Source organism: Alosa alosa, chromosome 10 (assembly GCF_017589495.1).
Source record: "Alosa alosa isolate M-15738 ecotype Scorff River chromosome 10, AALO_Geno_1.1, whole genome shotgun sequence".
NCBI lineage: Eukaryota > Metazoa > Chordata > Actinopteri > Clupeiformes > Clupeidae > Alosa > Alosa alosa.
This window is the reverse complement of record NC_063198.1, coordinates 11084232-11105882: the sequence shown is the minus strand read 5'-3', so window position 1 is coordinate 11105882 and position 21651 is coordinate 11084232.

Here is a 21651-nt window from a genome sequence, read left to right as displayed (position 1 = left end):
AGTCCTACCCCTTCCTTATTCTGCTAAATTATCCTACTCGACAGTTTTGATAAGGTTAGAAGAAGTGTCAAAGTATAGGCTTAGTCCACATATTTAAAAACTAGAAATGATATTAGAGGAGGTCTATGTTACATATAATTTGTTTTTCATTTATTTTATAGCATCCAGCATGTTTTTTGTATGTTACATGTATGTGTTATTTATGAGGTTTTATTATTCATATGAATTAGGTGGCATTTCTGATACATTCTCCACCGCAAAACTGTGACATATGGAAAGCAAATGAAGGCATAATTGTTTCATGGAATTAACTAAATTGACTGTGTCTACTACTTCACAGTAATTCACTTGATGCACATGAGCTTCTTCAACAATGGGAACTGGAATGCACCACGGGAATACAAACGCTGTCACTTTGGGCGTGTGTCTTTGCATTTTATGCTCTTTAACTGAAAAGGCATTTGGATCAGGCATTTTGCTGGGCTATTTTGAGATCACTTTTGACATGTCTTCTCGGCTGATTTATCTGGAAGTGGGCCTGCTGTAAATAATTTGGTGTACAAATACCTTTTGTGTGACATAAAGGTCAAATCCCCAGGTGAACTTAAGATCAGTAGTGCCACGTATAGAAACACAGGCTATGGAAAATTATATTTTCAATGCAAGGTATGTTGAGCTATTAAGAAAACTGGGTTGGCATGGACACGACAGCATGTCTTAGAACTCCTATAAACTCTATAGCCATTTCTTTTGATTTAGATGGACTTGAGTGTCACAACACCACTTCAGATCTTTAATTCATCTAAAAACTAACTAAACAATAGATTTACCCATATGTTTCTCATAAAACACATGTGAGTAATGTCTATTTTGATCCATATTACTTGTGCAGATGCACTCTATGTCAACAGCAAGCACAATTTTAAAGTGTTTGGGGGCAAAAAGTGAGGGATTTATGGTTCAGTTTGAGAGGGTGACAGCCCATTAAAGAGATTCACCATGTGAAGAAAATATTTGCAGCTTTTGCTGCCTCAGCTGGGCCTTTACTTTACCAACCAGCCCTCCCACCCAACCCCACATGCGTCCTTAGTGGCATCTGTGCTGTGCAGAGTTTGACTGATAGGAAATGTGTGTTGAGAGCGTGCTGGAATGGCGATAATGAGAGCAACAGATGAGCGCATCTGCCTGTGCAACGGTCGGCTTCTAAGCCAGAGCCACAGCCTTCTCACATATGTGCACGCTGGAGTTGGATGAAAGGGGTTTGGGCTCGCTGTCAGGAAAGGTGCAAGACATGAAGACTTTGGATTTGGTATTGGTGGGGAGAAAGGGAGAGTGGAGGGAAGAGAGAGAGAGAGAGAGAGAGAGAGAGAGAGAGAGAGAGAGAGAGGGAGGGAGGGAGGGGATGTATAGTTGGTGTAAGAAGCACACTTTTCACACTGGGGGATTATTCCAGGTTTGAAGGGGAATAACAGGGGCCCGGTCGAAGGGGGCTCGGGGCCCTGGGCGATTTATCATGCTCGTCGTGCTGGAATCTTCAAAGATAACGAGCCATCTGCTCGAACCATTCATCAACTATAAAATGGAGAGGCGTGAAACGAGGCCAGCTCATCGTTCTCGCACTCCGATGGCTAACGGCTGTGCGAGAGCGTGGAAATACCTTGCTAATGGGAAGCAGAGCTGATCGGACATTTCCACCTATAGTGGGTCACTGGCTAAATGGTGCAACCTGTACAGGAAAAGACAGAAAAGCTGGACAGAAGTGAATAGGTGTTTTGATCCAAAGACCCAAAAGTCATGACAATCAATCAATCAATAAATTAATCCACAGAAATGGATGGCTGATTAATGTACGATGAAGTGATCATATTGTATTGATTGTAATGATCTCTAATGATTGATTCTAATGATGCTTTTTGCAGAATAATCAGTGAAGATGAATCTTCTTGTCTGCAAAGTAAAGTGTGTCTGAAAACAATTGGTGTTATTGTTTGACTGCTATGTGAGCAGGTGGAGTGAGTGAGTAACCAAGCATGAAGCAAGTCATTTGCAACTTTAGGCCTCCAGGTTTGCACAACATCTTTCCAGGTGTCCAAACAAGCCTGTCTGATTTTTTTTCTCTTTTTATTGTGCAAGTGTGTGTCTGTGTGTGTGCCCGTCTGTGTGTGTCTGTGTGTGTGTGTGTGTGTGTGTGTGTGTGTGTGTGTGTGTGTGTGTGTGTGTGTGTGTGTGTGTGTGTGTGTGTGTGTGTGTGTACTAACATTTACATTTCTCACCACTATTTGTTTAATAAAGTGAGTGACTCTCGCCTGGCTCTGCCAAGTTTCTCTCATTTTCTCAGGCTGAGTACACCGTGGCCGGACTGACAGTGATGACAGACACACTCTTCCCCGACCTGTCCCAGTGAGGGCAGAGTTGGTGCTCATCTCTCTCTCTCTCTCTCTCAGTGTACTGCAATCATACCTTTTCCTCAACATCAGCACTTGTGAACACACTCATTGTTGAATACGGGTTGTGTCAACAGTTTGTTTTCATTTCTTTACAGGGCGGGTGTTTGTCTGAATTTGTTATGTCCTCAGTCCAAACCCCAAAGGCAAAGTAAAATACAGGGTGTTGGAGTAGTCCGTCCTCGACTGGATGTATTTGGGCTGGGGAGGGAGATAGTTTAATCAGGTGGCTTTTTTGTTTATTTGGTTGTGAAGCCGTGCTATGGAACAATGTCATAAAAGAAGCCATGGCCTGGAACAGTTTTTGTTCTGCTCCAGGAAAGGAATGTGTCTCAGTGAACCTTAATGAAAGGTGACTTCAGTGTGGCTGCGCTGAGGAGGTGAACCTGCTTTTGTTGGGCAGCATTCTTTGTTCTGTGTTTTTAGGTTGAATGCATCTGTGCCAACTCTTTCCTATTCTCTCTCTCTCTCCTCTGTCTCTCTTTCTTTCTTCAATGCTTCAACAGTTTCCGCATTATCTTCAAAAGGGTTAAGTAATTTATTCAATCTATTTCAGATTAAATAAAAACAAACAATGTTGCTTCAATGTGTTTTAAACAATGTGTTTTTCCACAGATAATTAATTGCACTAATAGACCATCATAATTTATTATGCTTTTGATAGATATATAGTCACTAAGTGTCGGCAACCTCATCGTATAAGGTTGTAGTTAACAATCACCTGGTAATTGTTAATGCTAACAAGACGTATAATTACCCAATTTATTAGGTCACTGCACCTACCAAAGGGTAGTGAGGCTGTACATCCAAACTATGTTTTCTCTTGCATGCATCTGCTTCACAGAACAATTAATTATCAAGTACATCACAATTTATTTGTCAGCTGCAACAAATCTTAACCCAAATGCTGATGCCAACAAACTTTTTTTTTTTTACATTAACCAGGCAGCTGGTTAAGAGAATTTCCCCACGTATGCAAATCGGATTACTTCTCCCAACAAGATCTTTCAGTGCCAGTCAGGGCTGGAAAATTGAATTTTTTAAAAGTTGCGTCACCCTCATTTCCTTCCATGGGCAAGCCTGTGAGGACGCTCTGTGGCCTCCTTGTGTTTACGGGCAATTCGTCAGCATCATTACTTTATCTAAAGTGCATGATTAGCTGTGGAGAAATGCCAATTAGGCCACAGTAGGAGGGTGTGTGTGTTTGTATGTGTGTGTGGTAAGGGGGCTGTGTAGGGGTGATCACCCACACTGAATGGCATTCATCTAAGAGCTGTTGGAAGCTGCACTAGTGGTGTTAAGTGCAATAAAAGAAAACCAGTCCTATACCCTCAAATCACACTGTGCAGCCGACCCTGTAAACTAATGGAAACCCTGTAAATACTTTATCCCATTCACACACACACACAGATAACTGCACTGCATGTTAAACCACTTGCATGTTGGGGGTTATAAATGAGAAATATCCTACAGTGTAACAGATCTGCCTTGCTTGTCATGTTCATGTATGTGGTTGTAGAAAACATTTTGACAAAATTATGGCCCAATCAATCAATCCCAATGTTGCCAACTATTCCTTAAAAATAACTGATGCAAATGGTGAATAATAAAGCCAAATCACTTGTTTTTGTAGGCTAGTGTGAGAACCTTTGGTAGCATTAAAATGTAGAAGAAGAAGAAGAAGAAGAAGAAGAAGAAGAAGAAGAAGAAGATCACTAAGAGGAAGATGAAAAAGAACGAGTGAAAGCAAAGAGGAGGGACCCATCTCATTCTATTCTGCTACTGACTTGGTCCTCTGAAAAGTGGAGCTCCCTGAAAAGAGTGCTGGCAGCATTGACGGAGGCCCCAGCTCAGTGTGCTCATGCAGAGCCCTCTAAGTCCCTTCACCTGAGGTAGCACCCGGCCCAGCTGCAGCTGCTGGGCCTTTTTCCCAATCCTCAATAGGGCGCCTCTGAATGGGATGGATGGGGTGAATAGGGGGTCAGCCCTCTGAATAGCTGAGAGGGGAAGAGAGGAGGGGGTGCGTAGCCCAAAAACAACCCGTGCCCCCACAGAGAGCACCAATCATCGGCTTGGTTATGATAAGAAGTCCGGGGCTTCGTTTAATCGCTGATAATAGAAATTAGCATGGTGTAATGAACTCGGCCGGAAAGTCCATTATTTAGGCAGTTCAAAGGGAAGAGGAGTGACAACTCTGGTCGCTGGATTCCTGTGGACTCTTCAGCCACGAATAGGCTGAGCCAGGCCTGCCTGCCTGAGTATGTAAAAAAGCCTTTATTTGTTTTATAACTTGCATCTTTGGGACTTCACACAATTCAGAAGATGTCACACGGGGCAGCCGTGGCCTACTGGTTAGCGCTTCGGACTTGTAACCGGAGGGTTGCTGGTTCGAACCCCGACTAGTAGGCACGGCTGAAGTGCCCTTGAGCAAGGCACCTAACCCCTCACTGCTCCCCGAGCGCCGCTGTTGTTGCAGGCAGCTCACTGCGCCGGGATTAGTGTGCGCTTCACCTCACTGTGTGTTCACTGCGTGCTGAGTGTGTTTCACGGATTGGGATAAATGCAGAGACCAAATTTCCCTCACGGGATCAAAAGAGTATATATACTTATACTTATACTTATACTTATACACATCCGAATGGAGAGAGTCTGTGAGTTTTGATTGTGGTGTTGGTGCCACCCTTTGGGGTAAATGTAGTGTTTATATGTGTGTTGACTGAGATCCATCTGAAACTCATGTTCGCATTCAAAATAATCTGAGGCATTTTAATGAAACGCATATTGGAGTGATTCAGAGTCATTGTTTCAAAAGAGTGGGATGACAAAAACAAAACATATACACAAAAATGTCATTGTTTCTCAAAGAAAAATATATACACAATACAAAAACACCTCGAGAAGGTATTCAGCCCACATTTGAAAAATCCATACCTCAATAAAAGATAACAAACAAAAAGTTCTTTCCCTGTGAATTTTCCTTTAGGTTGTTATCATTACAGGGGGCTTGGGGCGTTGACATTAAAGAAGGTCTTGGCAGCCACAATTGACCACAATCACCAGCGGAGGCCAATTTGTTCCATCGGAATGCTTTGGTGGGCGCTAAGCATCGGTTCCTGATTGCTTGACACCACCCAATCTACCATCCTCAACACACACACACACACACACACACACACATACACACACACACACACACACAATCATAAGAACACAAGAAACACACACACACACAAGAACACAACAAACACACACACACACACACTCATCACATCTTAGCCTGCGGGGACATAGTTACCCATCTAAGACAAGATACCACCACAGACAGCCCCCACCTCCTCCTCTAAGCTCCAGTTTGGGTTTGGAATGGGCCCCACGCCCAGTCCTCATACTGGCCCTGTGTTAAACTGTCTCCAAAGGGCCGCGATTCCACCACTAAAGTGCCACAGCTGCTCAGCTTATGGCTATGAGCCCCCTGGCCACTGCTGCAGTTAATGGGATAATGGTTGCCACCTTATGCACACTTCAGACCCACACTGCTGTGGTGGGGGCAATGAGTGAAGGGCAGATGGCTGTGGGAATGATGCTGTGCTGTGCTTTTTTTGTAAATGGGAGGGGGTTAAAGTGTAAAAGTTGACATTGGGTAGTCCTTGAGTGGATTGGGGGAGGGGGTACGTTTGAAGGTACTGATTATATAGTTCCTCTCGAATTGTTGAACGTTTGAATGGAAACAGAATTTCTCTCAACCCTAAAGTAGAACACACAGGTATAGTTTTTATGAATCAATAAAAATGTTCCCCACCATTAAATGCAATCACCACAATCAGTGAGCACTCAGCCATGCCAGGCTGCGAGGCCTGGGCATTGCTTACAATTGCCAAACAATAACATTCTTAATGTATGCTCATCACACCCACCCACCCACACCCAACACCATTCAAAAATGTTATGCAGGGATAAGTTAATATACCGTATCTTAAACAATTTCACATATTTCACTTTTTTCATCCACAATATTTCTTTTTTTACTGGAGCCTTAAAAAACATTTCCCTATTCATTCCCCTATTTAGTGGTGCTCAAAAGCACAGTCCAAGTCCAACACAGGCTCTTGAGCTCCATACAGAGGCTGGTACAGCAGGCCCATTCAGTTCCCATCGGCCAGGGGAGTGTGGGCCAGCCAGCGGACAAGAGGGAGAGGGAGCAAGCCCAGCTGGGAGCACTCCACACACAGACCTGGGCCTTTCTGCACACTGCTGAATACAGAGAGTCAAAGAAGAAGAAAAAGCTTTCCCAGGGACATCCATCTCCAGAGTGACACGCTGACGGAGGGCTTGTGAAGCTGCTCAGTGCACTTCATTAACACAGACTAGGGATTGTTGTTTGCGTTAACTATTTACAGGGGTCCTTCTGTTGTAAAACACACACAAAAAAGTAAAACATTTTTTTTTGCATATGAAATTGTAAACTCACTTAAACATTTGTTTATTAGTCAAGTTGCTGATAACACCTCTATCACTGTTGACACCTTAATAAGATTTAGCTTGGCTCATTGTAGAAATTGAAAGCAAATTGTATTTCAATAGCACCATAGTGCATAATTAGTAGCCTGGGAATACCAATATGAACCTTTGGCAAATTTGGAATTTGCTCTGCAGGTCCGTCTGGTCAAGAGGCCATTGAAGCCCATTTCTAATGTCCCTAAAACAAGGGCACGTGAATACAATTTTAGGCTACAATAGTAGCCTAAAAGTTGTCGGTTCAATTCCCGGCTTCCACCGTTGTGCCCTTGAGCAAGGCACTTAACCCCAAGTTGCTCCGGGGATAATGTAATCCCTTGTATTTGACATATGTAAGTCACTTTGGTCAAAAGGTGTCTGCTAAATGTAATGTAATGTAATGTAATGTAATGTAACAATTGGGCATGGAAGTGTATTTCTTTGGAATTGAGTAAACAACTGAACTGCATTAAAAACCTTCGTTTACAAGATTGCAGCACTTCTGAAACAATTTGGTAAGAGTTTAATACACCTATTTAACCCTCCTGTTGTACTTGTTTTCATGTTTACTAGTTTTGTGTTCCCAGTCAAAAATGGCTGCTGCCTTATAACTTGTAATAAATCCATAGTAATATATAGTAAACAATAGGTATGTGCCTGGACTCAATTTTATACACTGACTATTTTCTCACCCATTCATTTCTAATGGCCGGTCATTTTTGACTGGGAACACATGGGTGTTTTAAAATAAAATAAAATAAAACACCCACATTGTTATGAATATGATCAAATAAATGAACAATATTTTTGAGAGGAAAAAAAATTGTAAATTTAAACACAACAGGAGAGTTTAATTGACTTTAATTTCACTGCTAGTTATGCCCCTGCTGGAAGTCATAAGTCAATGAACCTTTTCCAGACCCACTCTCAATTCCAGTTGAGAAGGTCTTCGTGCTAACCAGGGTACATAATTAGAGCAGCACAGCATGAGACCTCTATCAGTAGGCCTATGTATGTGTATCCTTTGAGATCTGAATCAAGATGGGTGGAGATTGAGTAGCTCTGGCAAAAAGTTGATTTGGACTGCAGTTAACCTGATCCTTTCAAGTATATGGTCATTTATTCTGACAAGTAATGGTCATTGAAACACAAGTAGAGTATTGCCATTCCCATTGCTCAGCTAATTATTCATCTCACAGACAGATGGGAGCACATTGTATGTCGATGGTAAACATCTTGAGTAAGTAGGAATATGGCAGCCATTTTGTCTCTACCGTGAAAGTGTTTCACAAGGGTATCCGATGGACCATCCATGTCTTGCGTTCCCAGGGCCGCTGTGCTGCATTGGTTGAGGTTCTTTAGTGACGGGCTTTGGAGTCTGGTTAACAGCCAGAGTTTGACAGAACAGATGCTCCGCAGTTCCGCATGTCTAACTCCAAACAGACTCTCGCTGTTGTAAGGTCCGACAACACAGATGAGGGAGACATTAGTTGCTAACAAACTCTTTACTAAACGAGCAGCATGGATGAAATAGCCTCATAGTGATGACATAAGTCAGTGTCATCCTCCCTAGCTGCATTATATAAAACATCCTGTATCACAATTGTGAGATAAAAGCTAACTAATTGTGCATGCAACTTTATCACAGGTCCCAATACACTACACCAATATTCACTGCCTAGGCCTCTCACACCAGCGGGACTGTCCAGCCCTGTGCAGTTAGCGTGACGTGACGTGACATGACGTGGCGTGGCATGGCATGCCTGATCCATATCCTCTGCAGGGGTCTCTCACACAAAACCCTTTCTCACAACATGTCAAGTCTATCTTCCATATGGTTTTAGCATTACTATTTTACTATTACCTTTAGCATAGTACTAATTCAATGAGAATAATGACTTTGTCACTAATAGGAATATAAATAAAACTATCTATTAAAACTATTTTTGAGAGCTGTACACTAGATAAACATATGAGAGTTTAATTGGATATCACTAAAGTCCTTTTAGGCAAGTCCCTCCACTCGATGGCCATATAGCAACGCTTTTTGGGAACTCATCGGGCATCCTACTCAGCAGAAATGCGCGTGTGCAAGGCTTCACGACACCAATCTTGCTCCAGCGGCAGGTTCACAACACATGATTGGCAAGATGTCTTCACAACACACCATATGGTTGGCTCAATGTATTCACAACACACCACATGATTGGCTCAATGTATTCACATGTCGACGTTTTGCTGAGGGAGGGGTGGGATATGTGTAGACATTGGCCATATTACAAACTAACCCCATGCATTTCTATGGAGGATTTTTTGAGTGCTGTGTCTCCTCATTAGAAAGTCTCTGATATCACTCACTTGATCCCCGTAACACAATTCCACATTGCAAGTCGTTTATACCATAGGTTCCGGCCCGGGGGCCAATTGCGGCCCGCGTAAACATTTCTGGCGGCCCGCGATAACATCTGATAACTAAAACTGTACAACTGCACTGTGTGCTTTGAAAAGAATGAATCTCTGTTTAGTGGTGTTTCGTGACCGTCAGGTTTTCCTGTGGTGCTATAAGGCCTATGCTGATAAGAAGCAAGGCACACTGAGATTTAGTTTGTTCTAAATAAGTTTGTACTTGAAATGGACTGCAACCAGAACTGTTATATCCCAAATTTGTCTGTTGAGGGAAGAGAACCCCAGGGATTGTGCATTGCAATTTTTCTTAGGATTTTCACAAGTTTTGCCAGGTTTAGCCTCAGTTATGAATTAAAATGTGTTTAATGCAATAAATATAAACTGTAGAGATGCAACCTGGCCATTAAAATGATTATACAAATAGGAATTTTTTTCCAGGTTTTTTTTTCTTTATCTCCCCTTTGGCCCTCACCAATCAAAACTTTGAGAACCCCTGATTTATACAAACCTGCATGTGTGTTTGTACAGTATGTGGGATTTTGGATGGACTCTCTGTCCATGTAGTCCACGTTTGGCTGGCAGATGTCCTGTCTCTCTCTTTCTCGGAGCAGAACCAACAGGAAATGCCTGACTAATTGTGAAGATTAGTGAAGCTTCTGCCAGCTGTTGGAGAAGGCCGTGTTAGGAAGGAAGGTGAGGAGGCACGTTCTCCTCCTGCTGTGCAGCCTTTTAACTCCTCACTTCCAAGTACAGTACGCGGTAATGGGGAGAGGAAGAGAACCATTTTCAGGTGGTCCATGAATCTGTCAATAGGCCTCCAGGTTAACAGGAGGGTCTCTTGTGTGTTTCCCAGATGAAAATGGTGCCGTGGGGGGGGGGTGGGGGTGGGGGCGGGTGTTGTTAGTGTTTCAGTAAAAGTTCAGTGTTGTGTGGTCATCTACAGTTTGTTTTTCTGTTTCATTTAATTTAATTGTATATCTCTCTCTCTCTCACACACACACACACACACCCTCTCTCTGTGTTTGTGTGTGTGTGTGTGTGTGTGTGTGTGTGTGTGTGTGTGTGTGTGTGTGTGTGTGTGTGTGTCTGTCTGTCTGCATGTTTATAGATTATGACGCTCAAACACAAGCATCCAGCGCAGAATGGCTTTGCCAGAACTAGAGCGGGTCATATCAATGGTTTTACACAAGTCCATACTGGGTACCTCTGCAAAAGAGATAAGAAAGCTCACATCTGGATTCAGAGATATTTAAGAGGGCATGCTCTGTCTTATAAAAAGGGCAGTAAAATGGCAGAAATAAAATATTTTTTTTCTTTGTTTCTGTATTGACTGAGAGATTGGCTGTAGCAGATGTTATTGGTAACATAGCATACAAGACATTTTCTGAGAAGAGCAATAAGTGTGTTTCTCACATTAGTACCAATTCATTATAGTAAAATGCAGAGCATCATTTTACCAGGGCTATGAATGAACACCATCTACCAAAGTTTATTGTACAATTTATCATGTTGCCGTTGAATATTAGGTTGTATAGTTCATTATGAGAGCAATCATTAATCAAACAGGAAACCAAATTCAAACACACCACACCTTAGTAAATAAAATGGCCATATTTCACAGTGACCGATAAGAACGTTAAGAGCACATACAGTACATTCCATATTTGTTTTGTCTTTTGAACATTTTTTTTGTTAAATATTTCCCAGTTTGTCCACTTTCTTCATCTTAGGCTTACAGTGTATCTTGTCCTGCCGAGGTAGAGACAGACGTGGCCAGAACACTGTGGTCCATTCAGGGCAAACCAAAATTTGGGGCAGATGATGCGCAATCAGTAGCCATTAGTCAAGTCAAGTCAAGTCAAGTTTATTTATATAGCGCATTTCATACACAGAGGTCATTCAATGTGCTTTACATAAACAAAACCAAACAATAATAACAAATAAAAGCATAGAAGGGCAATATAGTCAAAGAATAGTTAAAAGGTAAAGATCATAATAAAAGAAAAACATAAAACACAAGGTAAAATCATTTAAAAATAATGAATAATTAGTAAGCAAAACAAAGGCAAAAGTAAAAAAAAAAAGTAATAAAAGACAAGGTAGAATAATTATCAAGGCAGATTCAGAATTTGTATCTCGCACAGTTAGCAGAAAGCATCTGAGAACAGTTTGGTCTTAAGTCTAGATTTAAAACTGGCTACAGTTGGGGCCTTTTTGATGTCATCCGAAAGTTGGTTCCACAGCTGAGCCGATAGCAGCAAAAAAAGCTGCTTCACCATGTTTAGTTTTAACTGTAGGTTTTACTAGCAGGTTTTTCACCTGGGACCTGAGAGGACGAGAAGGTGTGTACTGCTGAAGCATGTCTGACAAGTATTTAGGTCCTGCTCCATTTACTGATTCATAAACAAGTAATAGTGCTTTAAAGTCAATTCTGTGACTTACTGGAAGCCAGTGCAAGGACTTAAGAATTAGAGTAATGTGGTCAGTTCTTTTAGTTTTTGTTAGAATCCTAGCTGCTGCATTTTGTATCACCTGAAGCTGTTTAATAGTCTTTTTAGGAAGGCCTGTGAACAGTCCATTGCAGTAATCAACCCTGCTGGAGATAAATGCATTAATGAGTTTTTCTAAGTCATGTTTTGACATCACCCCTTTGAGTTTGGCAATATTTTTGAGGTGGTAAAAGGCTGATTTAGTTATCGCTTTCATGTGGCTGTTGAAATTTAGATCACTGTCAATTAATACACCAAGATTTTTAACAGTATCCTTTGCCTTCAACCCTTTTGTGTCAAGGAGAGTGGCAACCCTAAGTCTTTCCTCCTTTTTACCAAATTAGTCTAGTCGTGATTTCATGAACCCAGAAATGTTGAGTACCCTAAAGTTTTATTGCAGAAATGTCATCTATAGGCCTAGTGGGTAGAATTCAACTTGGTTGCCTAAAGTTGCACTTTGCATAATTAGCATAAATAGGCAATTAAGGCGAGGCAGTACAGGTGAATAGGGTAAAAAATTTAAATAATAGATATCACCATGTCTAGATGTCTTACCCTCCCCACAGGGATAGGAGGCAGTGTCACATCCCATGAGAAGGGCAAGACATCTGCGCTGAAAGTACTCCTAGGAAATACCATTCCTGGTCTTAATACAGTGTTTGGGGAACCTGATGCCACTCATAGTGACCTAAAAGATACTGGGACCGAGTTCTTCGATGAACAACACTCGCTACCAGATTTACAGTCGCAGCAAAAAGCCTCCTAAGCTTAAAAAGCTTCCTCCAACAGATGCCAACCTGATGATGCACATACTGCGTGCTCATCTTCAGGTCATGTTGTGGAAGTCTGCAGGTCAGAGAGAGCCTCAGTTGCAGTCAGTCAGTTGTACTGACTATTTCAAGTGTGAAGGGGGTGAGGTCCGCTGCTGCAACCCATTCACAATACATTCAGATAAAGATCAAGAAGATGATGAGACTGAAGGGAATGAGGAAAGAAATTATGAAGATGGTGAAGGCTATTGAGTGGGATTGTGTGGTTGTCGTTAAATATGTGTGTGTGTGTGTGTGTGTGTGTGTGTGTGTGTGTGTGTGTGTGTGTGTGCGTGTGCATGCGCGCACGCGTTGCATGTTCTATATAGTTCTTGTATATAGTTATTGTGCATTTGTGTACGTGTGCATGCTAGATATAGTTATTTTGCATATTGTTTACTATTGGGCCTATGGGGATCACGACTAGACTAAATATAATTACTTCAGTTTTTTCTTTGTTCAGTTGAAGAAAATTTTGAGACATCCAGGTCTTGATTTGTTCTATACACTGACACATAGATTCAAGAGGACCATAGTCGTTTGGTGATAGAGCTAAGTAAATTTGTGTGTCATCTGCATAGCTATGATATGAAATCAAATTATTTTGAATGATTTGTCCAAGTGGGAGCATATAGAGGTTGAATAATAGTGGCCCCAAGATCGACCCCTGGGGAACACCATGAGTAAATTAGTAATATTATGTATTTTTACTCATTTACTCTCAAACGGCTGCATTTATGTATAATTATCTGCGTTACGGAACGAGGACTGATTACCGAGGACATCTGTGTAGGTGAGGTTGGGGGTGAGGGTAGTCTGGGGGAGAGGAACCGTGCAGACATCCATTTCTCTCTCTGATTTCCCTTTCTGAAACGGTTCCGTTTTAAACAAACAAGCGATGCCTCAACACATGTTTATTCGCACATGGGTAATTTGCACCGAACCATTACCACAATTGCAATTGCCATTATGCCCAGAAAAAAAAACAAGAAGAGCAACAAAACCACACATGGTTGGTCTGCAAACGTGTATAAACTTAATTAGCGGATATTTGCTGTATTTCTTCTGATGGCAGCCCCTTGCCAGAGACCTTCCAGTGAACGTGAAAAGGAGGCTTGTTTGTGGTAGATAGGTGTTCTCAAAAACATATTCTCGAGAAAATCTGCTTAACTTGGTCCAAACAACCTGACACTACAGGTGCAAGGTGTCTATTTCATTTCTATACAATGCACCAAGCGAGTGGTCGAATTTTCTTCTCTCTTTTCATTGTTCTTGCCCCCTTGCCCTGTTTTACAGCTGCATAGTTTCCTTTTCTCCCAGTCAGATGTACAAAACAAATACCTGCTCTCACTCTGTGGAAAAAAGAAAGCAATAGATTGAGTGTTGTTGTGATGTGTGTGTGGTGAGTGAGTGAGGGGTGGTGTGTGGTAGACATTCTTGACATTGGATCCTGGGCGGCTTTTCTCTCCCGGCCCATAGTGCTATGTGTTGTGAGAAGCCTCGCTCCTCCCCAGCTCACCTGTTGAGCCCCCGACAAACAAAACAAATCGCTGCCATCGCGCTTGCAGTTGACCTCTCCCCTCTCAATTCAGCGGGCCTGCCGAGTTGCTATGTTTGTAAATTCTCCGGTTCAGCAGCAAGCGCGCTGGGAGCACAGCCATCTACCACCTGTGGGTCATTCTCTCACAGATCAAGTTTAGCAGGAATTCAACAGGTCTTTACCATAGACTGTAAAAAGGTCTTTACATTTGTTGTGGAACTTTTGCTTGTTTCAAGGTTACTCGGGCCATCGTTTAGGATGTATTCACACACCTCTGTTTGCAGTCATTCACCCGTTTGAACCCTGATTCCACAGTGTATGTGTGTGTGTGTGTGTGTGTGTGTGAGTGTGTTTGTATTGGTATTCATAGGCTATGAAAGAAATGAAAAGACCATGAAAAGGATGTATGACAATGGAATTCCTTACATTATACTATATATCTCGGCATGTTCCAAACATTACAAAGTTACACAAATCACAAGGCATATGTAGTACTCTTTTGTATTATTCCATTTGTTTATACCAAATTCCTTCCCTCGGAACAGTGCTTTAATGGGCTCTAGAATCCATGATATGTGGTCTGTCTAAGTAAAGGAAGATATTCCACTGCTCTGTTATTCCAGTATAACAGTTTGTATATTTCATGTTTTGTCAAGTTCTCGAGATACTACGCAACATGCATAATCCTAAACACAAACACAGACCATCCGGAAAAACACTTGTGTGAGGGGGAGGACAGAGAAGAAGGGGGGGGTTGCAGTAGAGAAACGGGAGGTGGGGAAGCATGATGACAGAGGAGGGTGGAAAGGTGAGGAGGTGGGTGTTAGACGTTAGCTACTCATAAGAAAGAAGACAAGGAAAGAAGACAAGGCCTTCAAGTTTGGGCAGGCACATATATATACTTTTATATCCTTGGCATGCTGATAGTTTTTTGGGACACAATAATTTCACAAGACCATAACTCATAGCTGAGGAGTAGAGACCGGAGAATTGCATACACCAAAGCATGGGCTTGTAACAAGACTAGGAAAGCACATGGTAGGGGTTGCTCTCTCCTCTTTGACCCTGAGCCCACTTCCTTGGCCTGCTCCTCAATGAACTGTGTAATTACAAACACATCCGGCCTCAAGGTGCACGGCACGACGCAATCAAACGTGTGCTGTTCATCAGGCTACCTCCGCTGACTATCTAATGAAAAATATTTTCCACACACGCACATACAAACACACACACACACACATGCACATACAAACACACACACACACACACACACACACACACACACACACACACACACACACACACACACACAACACACACAAACACACACACACACACACACACACACACACACACACACACACACACACACACACACACACACACACACACACACACACACACACACACACACACACACACAAAAAAAGACAGAGATTAACAGCCAGCATGTTATCTTCCCTTGCACAAAGACAGCAGACTTGTTTTTCTCTAATAAAACAGATTACTCACAATAACACTACTCTCTCAAGCTATCTACAAGGCCTGTTGGGGTAAACCAAAAAACGAAAACACAGAACTGGCAAATCTGTGCAGTTTAAATAAAACACACGAGAGAGAGAGAGAGAGAGAGAGAGAGAGAGAGAGAGAGAGAGAGAGAGAGAGAGAGATGTCAGCGATGTTTTTCTCTCGTCCTCCACCGTCCACAGAGAGGGTCCGTCTGCCTCCCATCCATCGCCCATGTGCTGCTCCGCTCACAGTAAACACATCACACGATCCTTACTCCACTGTTTACCTCTGAGTCCACGCCAAAGGCTCCTCACTCTCAAACACTGCTAAGCGTTTTCAGCCAGAAGGAGCCTCGTGTGCCTGGACACTAAAACATTGACTTTCCAGTAAGAGAACACATTCTTTTACTCTGCACAGTACATTGCACTGCGTACATACACGCAATCACCAACAGCAATGAACATGCACACACACACACACACACACACACACACACACACACACACACACACACACACACACACACTCACACACACACACACACTCACACACACACACCACATACATTCACATATGCTGAGTATAAAGAATTCCACATTGTTATGCACTCTTTCATGATCCTTTGTTGTCACCCAAAACATTGTCATGCCCAGGCGACCAAACTCCGTTAAAAAAGGCTCTGTCTTCTGTCTATTTGTGTCACACACATGGCCGAGCAAACAGTGCTCATGAGGCTGAAGCTCATACAGATCTGATATGCCCCCTCCCAGACTCTTGGCCTGGCCTGCCGGTGCAGTGCAAACACTCGGCAGCACCTGGTTGCATGTGTATGCATGAGTAATGCGCCTGGTCTGGGGGGGGGGGGGGGGGCATGATGAAACAGGATATGATTAGCTGAAGTGCTTGGGTGCTTCAAACACTCCAACTTGCCCCGGTTGACGCTTGTGGATTTACAAAAAGAAAGAGAGAGTGAGGGAGAGAGAGAAAGAGAGAGAGAGAGAGAGAGAGTGAGGGAGAGAGAGTTGATCGGTTAACTTCAACATGGCATGCATTGTTCTTCATGCTGTTCTCCAGATCACAAAAGGGAGCAGGAGAACATGTTGATATGGGGTGAGAAGTCTCCATGGGATGCCCCCCCCCCCCTCCCTTTGGAACTTTTAAATCTGTTTGGCTGGTGTATTTTGAGAGTGTATTTGGAGTACACAGAGTAAATAAATATTTAATGACAACGCCACCTCTCTCACTCTCTCTCTCTTCCTCTCTCCACTGCTATGGGTAGCACAAGCAGATCATCTTCTGACCTTCAGACACCAAGGACCAGATGAATAATTAAAAATGAAATTGTCAGTCATCCTGTTTTGGTCCAGCTGGAATAGACAGACAACACAACCTGGAGGGGAGGGGAGAGAGGAGAGGCAGGGTGAGAGAGAGGAGTGATCGCTTGGTCCAAAATCAGATTAAAACCTGGCATGCTTCCATTGGCATCAAGATGCATTTCGTTTTACAGACATTCTCTCAGATATTCCCTATTTCCTGACACAGTTTCTTCCTCTTGTTGCTCATTCTAACACACCCCTCTTAGGTCACTCCACCAGTGTGGTGGGACTGAACTTGATTTGGAAACCAAATACTTTGAAGTCCAAGTCAAGCCTTTTTTTGTTTGTTTATTTATTTAACGTTAGTAGATGTGAGACTATAGGGTTACTAAACTAATTATATAAAGATAATTTGGCCTCCATTGCTTTGTTTGGGTGTGCTGCCTGATTAGCCACTTAGCTGTTAAAAGCCACAATTTGAATGGATGCAGATGGATTAATCAATGTGTGTGTGCTCCTCGAGTGTCGCTTGTGCTCAGGGAGTGATTCTGTGTCTGACACCCCCAAGAGAGATGAGCAGCAGTGTGGAGGAGGAGGTGGTGGGAATTAGATCGACAGATAAGGCAAATTTGTCTGAAAAACAGGGGGAAGAGAAAAAGGGAAAGGAAGAAAAAAGAGGAAGAGGTGAGGAGAGAGAGAGAGAGAGAGAGGCCTCGTCAGTGATTCCTGAGCCTTTGGGTAGATACAGCCCTCGCAGGAGAACGTTATAACCTTCTCGCATTGAGGGTGTCACATATGATACTTCCTCAGGCCAAGCCCAGGAGCCAAACACCATCTGATCTGCCCCCTGCCCCTGCCGGACGATAGTCACCACAGCCCCTCTCCCCTTCCCATCCCCAAGCCCCTGGTATCGCTGATCTCATCTTCCAACTGATCGGCACTTCTCCTTTGTTTGCCTGCTGGCATTTAAAGCAGACTGCCGAAATAAGCAGACACTAAAACAAACAAAAACACTTTTTTCACCCTTATACGCAATAAGTCAAACTGATTTGCTGACGTGACTGTATAAGTGCTCCAATCAATACTGTATTTACAGATCTGGTTTCCATTGGCTATCACTGGGCTTTGTACACAACCCACATTAAGAGGAAAGCCCTACAGATAGTTCAGGACACCTCACACTACCTCACACGTTTGAAAGACTCCCTTCAGGAAGAAGATACAGAGTACCTATATCAAGCAGAAACATTTTCAAGAAATCTTTTATACCATCATCCATTATTTTGCTAAATCAATTAAATCTATGAGTTCTATAATTTATAACCCCTGCCCTGAACCTTTGATATCTTGGACTAACATATTATTTATTATGTATTGCTTTTATTGAGACCAACCTTTTTGCACATTTCCACGTCATGCTATGTGTCTGACAACTTGAAGCTCTTGTATGTTGTACCTGCTGTGTAGTCTTGTTTGTGTGTGCTATATGTTGTACCTGCTGTGTAGTCTTGTTTGTGTGTGCTATATGTTGTACCTGCTGTGTAGTCTTGTTTGTGTGTGCTATATGTTGTACCTGCTGTGTAGTCTTGTTTGTGTGTGCTATATGTTGTACCTGCTGTGTAGTCTTGTTTGTGTGTGCTATATGTTGTACTTGCTGTGTAGTCTTGTTTGTGTGTGCTATATGTTTGTGGGGCCAAAGATGAATTTCCACAGCAGTGGACAATAAAGGCTTCTATTCTATTTTTTACAAAGGGTAACTAGTGAGTTATCCACACAAAGTTCACTAAATCATGACAAAATGTCACTGCTAAAGGTCTCACTTGTTCTTGGATGTCCATTTTGGATGAGAATCTCTATTACATATCTGACAAACATCGCCATTTCCTCGCACAGAACAGGAGTTGGCTTCTATCGGAAACAGATGTGCGTCGAATGGATTCCAATGAAGTCTAATCAAGTGCGACAGCCAGGATAATGTTTAATCAAAGACAAAGGCACTTTTGTGTGTGGAAACTCGGAGAGAAACACCTCGGCATTTGTTATTAGGACTCCACCCAGCCCTGCTCTGTGAGTGTGCAAGCCCATGCACACACACACACACACACACACACACACACACACACACACACACACACACACACACACACACACACACACACACACACACACACACACAGATCTCTGTTTTTTTGGTAGAGTAAGTATATTTAGACATGCTTGCCTGTGCCCAGCTCAAACAGCCTGTTCACAAGCCTCCTGAGCTTATGATGCTATAACCTGGACAAGAGTGCACCATGGAGGATTGTGTACCTTTAGACATGCCTGTTGAGCTCTCCAGGCCGGACCTTCTATGAGGGCCCTGGGAGACGTTTTTGTTGGGATCTTGGATTGTTCAAAGGTGTCATAAGTGAAAAAACAGCCTTTAAGACGAGTTGCGATAGTCCTGCCCAATTTCGCACAATTGCTTTACCAGGAATGGGGAGCTTTGATACAGAATCCCTCTGTCCAAATACAGTGTCCTGACGGTGTACAGAAGAACATTGTAACAGCGTCCAACCACAATATCCAAAAACATTTTGAGTTTGCTTAAACTGTTTTATGTGGTTGCAATCATTTGCCATATTGTTTTGTCCTCTGTGGAATTCTTCGGAAGTTTGACAGAATCCATTCCTTCAGTAAAGTTCCAAGGGCACAAGTTAACTGGACTAAGATAAATCGTACAACAAATAGCTTGTCTAACAAAAGATTTTCTATAGCTGTTCATCTAGCATTGGGAAGTATAGGCCAAATAACTTTCTCTTGCAAGAAGACTAAAGAATGGGCTGTATACCATCCTGTACTTTTGCTTGGCTTCAAAAAAGAAGTAAGAATTCCATTCTTTTATTTGAGCTTGCCCAAACATTTACCATAATAGAGCGATAACCAAATCTAAAAATCACACTAAAAATATGCTGTAATTTAATTAACACATGTGAGGGTTGCAGTAACCCAATCAGTTATTTGTGAGGAACCAAGTATGCAATCACATCCGTGCACTGATCCGAACACCTGCTTCACTTTTTCTTCTGCCGGGAGTTCGGGTGCTTGTATCAACCGGTCGGCCTGTCAGACCCACTCAAATCTGCTGATGCACTCGACTTTGCCTGGAGAAAATAGCTGACTCTATTTGCATTTCCCCTTCTGCCAAGAACCGGTGTGGCGGGCCTCGGGGCCAGCAAAACCCCCTCACCACACACACACACACACACAGAAACACACACACACACACACACACTGCCTCACCTCTACAGGGGTTTCAGATTCCTCTGTGCCGCAGGAGAAACGCTTATTTCACAATTAAACTGAGCCGTCCGTATCAGCTCAGCTCCCCGGCCCCCCAGGGACCATTCTCTGGCGAGGTGGTGACAAATTGCTCTTTGAACTTGAGGATGAGGGTTATTGTGGACCCTTCTGAGGAGAGTGTTGTTTACCAATCAGTGCTTCTTAGCAACGGAGTGGGATGGGGAGCTCCAATTAGAGAACCTGTTTTCACTTTGAGTCAGATACAGGCTTCAGCAAAAGGCGCTTCATTGAACAGTTTAGGTAATGTATTAAATGTATCGGTATGTATTTTTTCATTTACTTGCATAGATTACTGCTTCCCATATTTTATTGTTTATAATAAATTATTTTACATTTTATGGGACTCTACGTTCGCGAATTTTATAAACAAGATATGTCTTGTATAAAACACTTGACTTAAGGAATGTTAGTTAAGACTGCTTGCGGTGAACTTTTCCCTAGTTTCACCTGGCAGCAGTAGTATGGTCTGCAGCCTTGGCTGGGCCCTTGGGATCTGACTTTAAACAGAACAGACCCACGATAAAGCAACTGACATTGCAGTGTATGTGTGTGTGTGTGTGTGTCTATGTGTGGGTGGGGGGTTGGTCCAAAGAAGGCCTTCTGGAAAGACAGCTGTTATACCTCTTGTCCCTCAGTGGGATTATTTTTTATAATTAGAGCTAATGTTCAGACCCGACTCTCTTCCTCTCACTCACTCTCTCTCTCTTTCTCTCTCTCTCTTCCCGCTTGCCTGGGCTTTACAGTGTCCCGTATCCACCTGCTTGGCTTTTGTGAGTGTTGGTTAATTTGCCAGTCCCGCCAGTGCTAAGATGACACTGTTTGAATAAACACACATGAAAGCAGATCCAGTGCAGTGCTGGGGGCTAGGGGGGGCGGGGAGAATGGACGTCTGTGGGGGGTGTTTGGGTCTGGAGAGGGGCAGGATAAAAGCCTTTATTGCCGGCAGCAGGACGGGGAGCTGGCTGGGTCTCGGAACAGCACTTGCTTGCAGGAGGCCACGCTATCGGGGAGACAGGAAGTGGACTAAGCACCTGCGAATCTCATTCTGGCTCCTGGCTCCCCGGTCCACTGGTCCCCCCCCCCCCCGATAGCATTTGAGAGTTCTCAGCCCCGCTCCATCGGTGACCTGCGGCTCGGGTGCTGCGGGTGCCAGCGGCATGGTCTCTACTGGCCACTTGGACGTGCACTGGACTCTCATAGAGCCTCATAATCCAAACCCCAGACTCCACATCCACTCCTTGGCCAAAAGCCATTGACACTATCCCCCCCATCTACAACCTCCCACCCCTCCGACAAACTCTC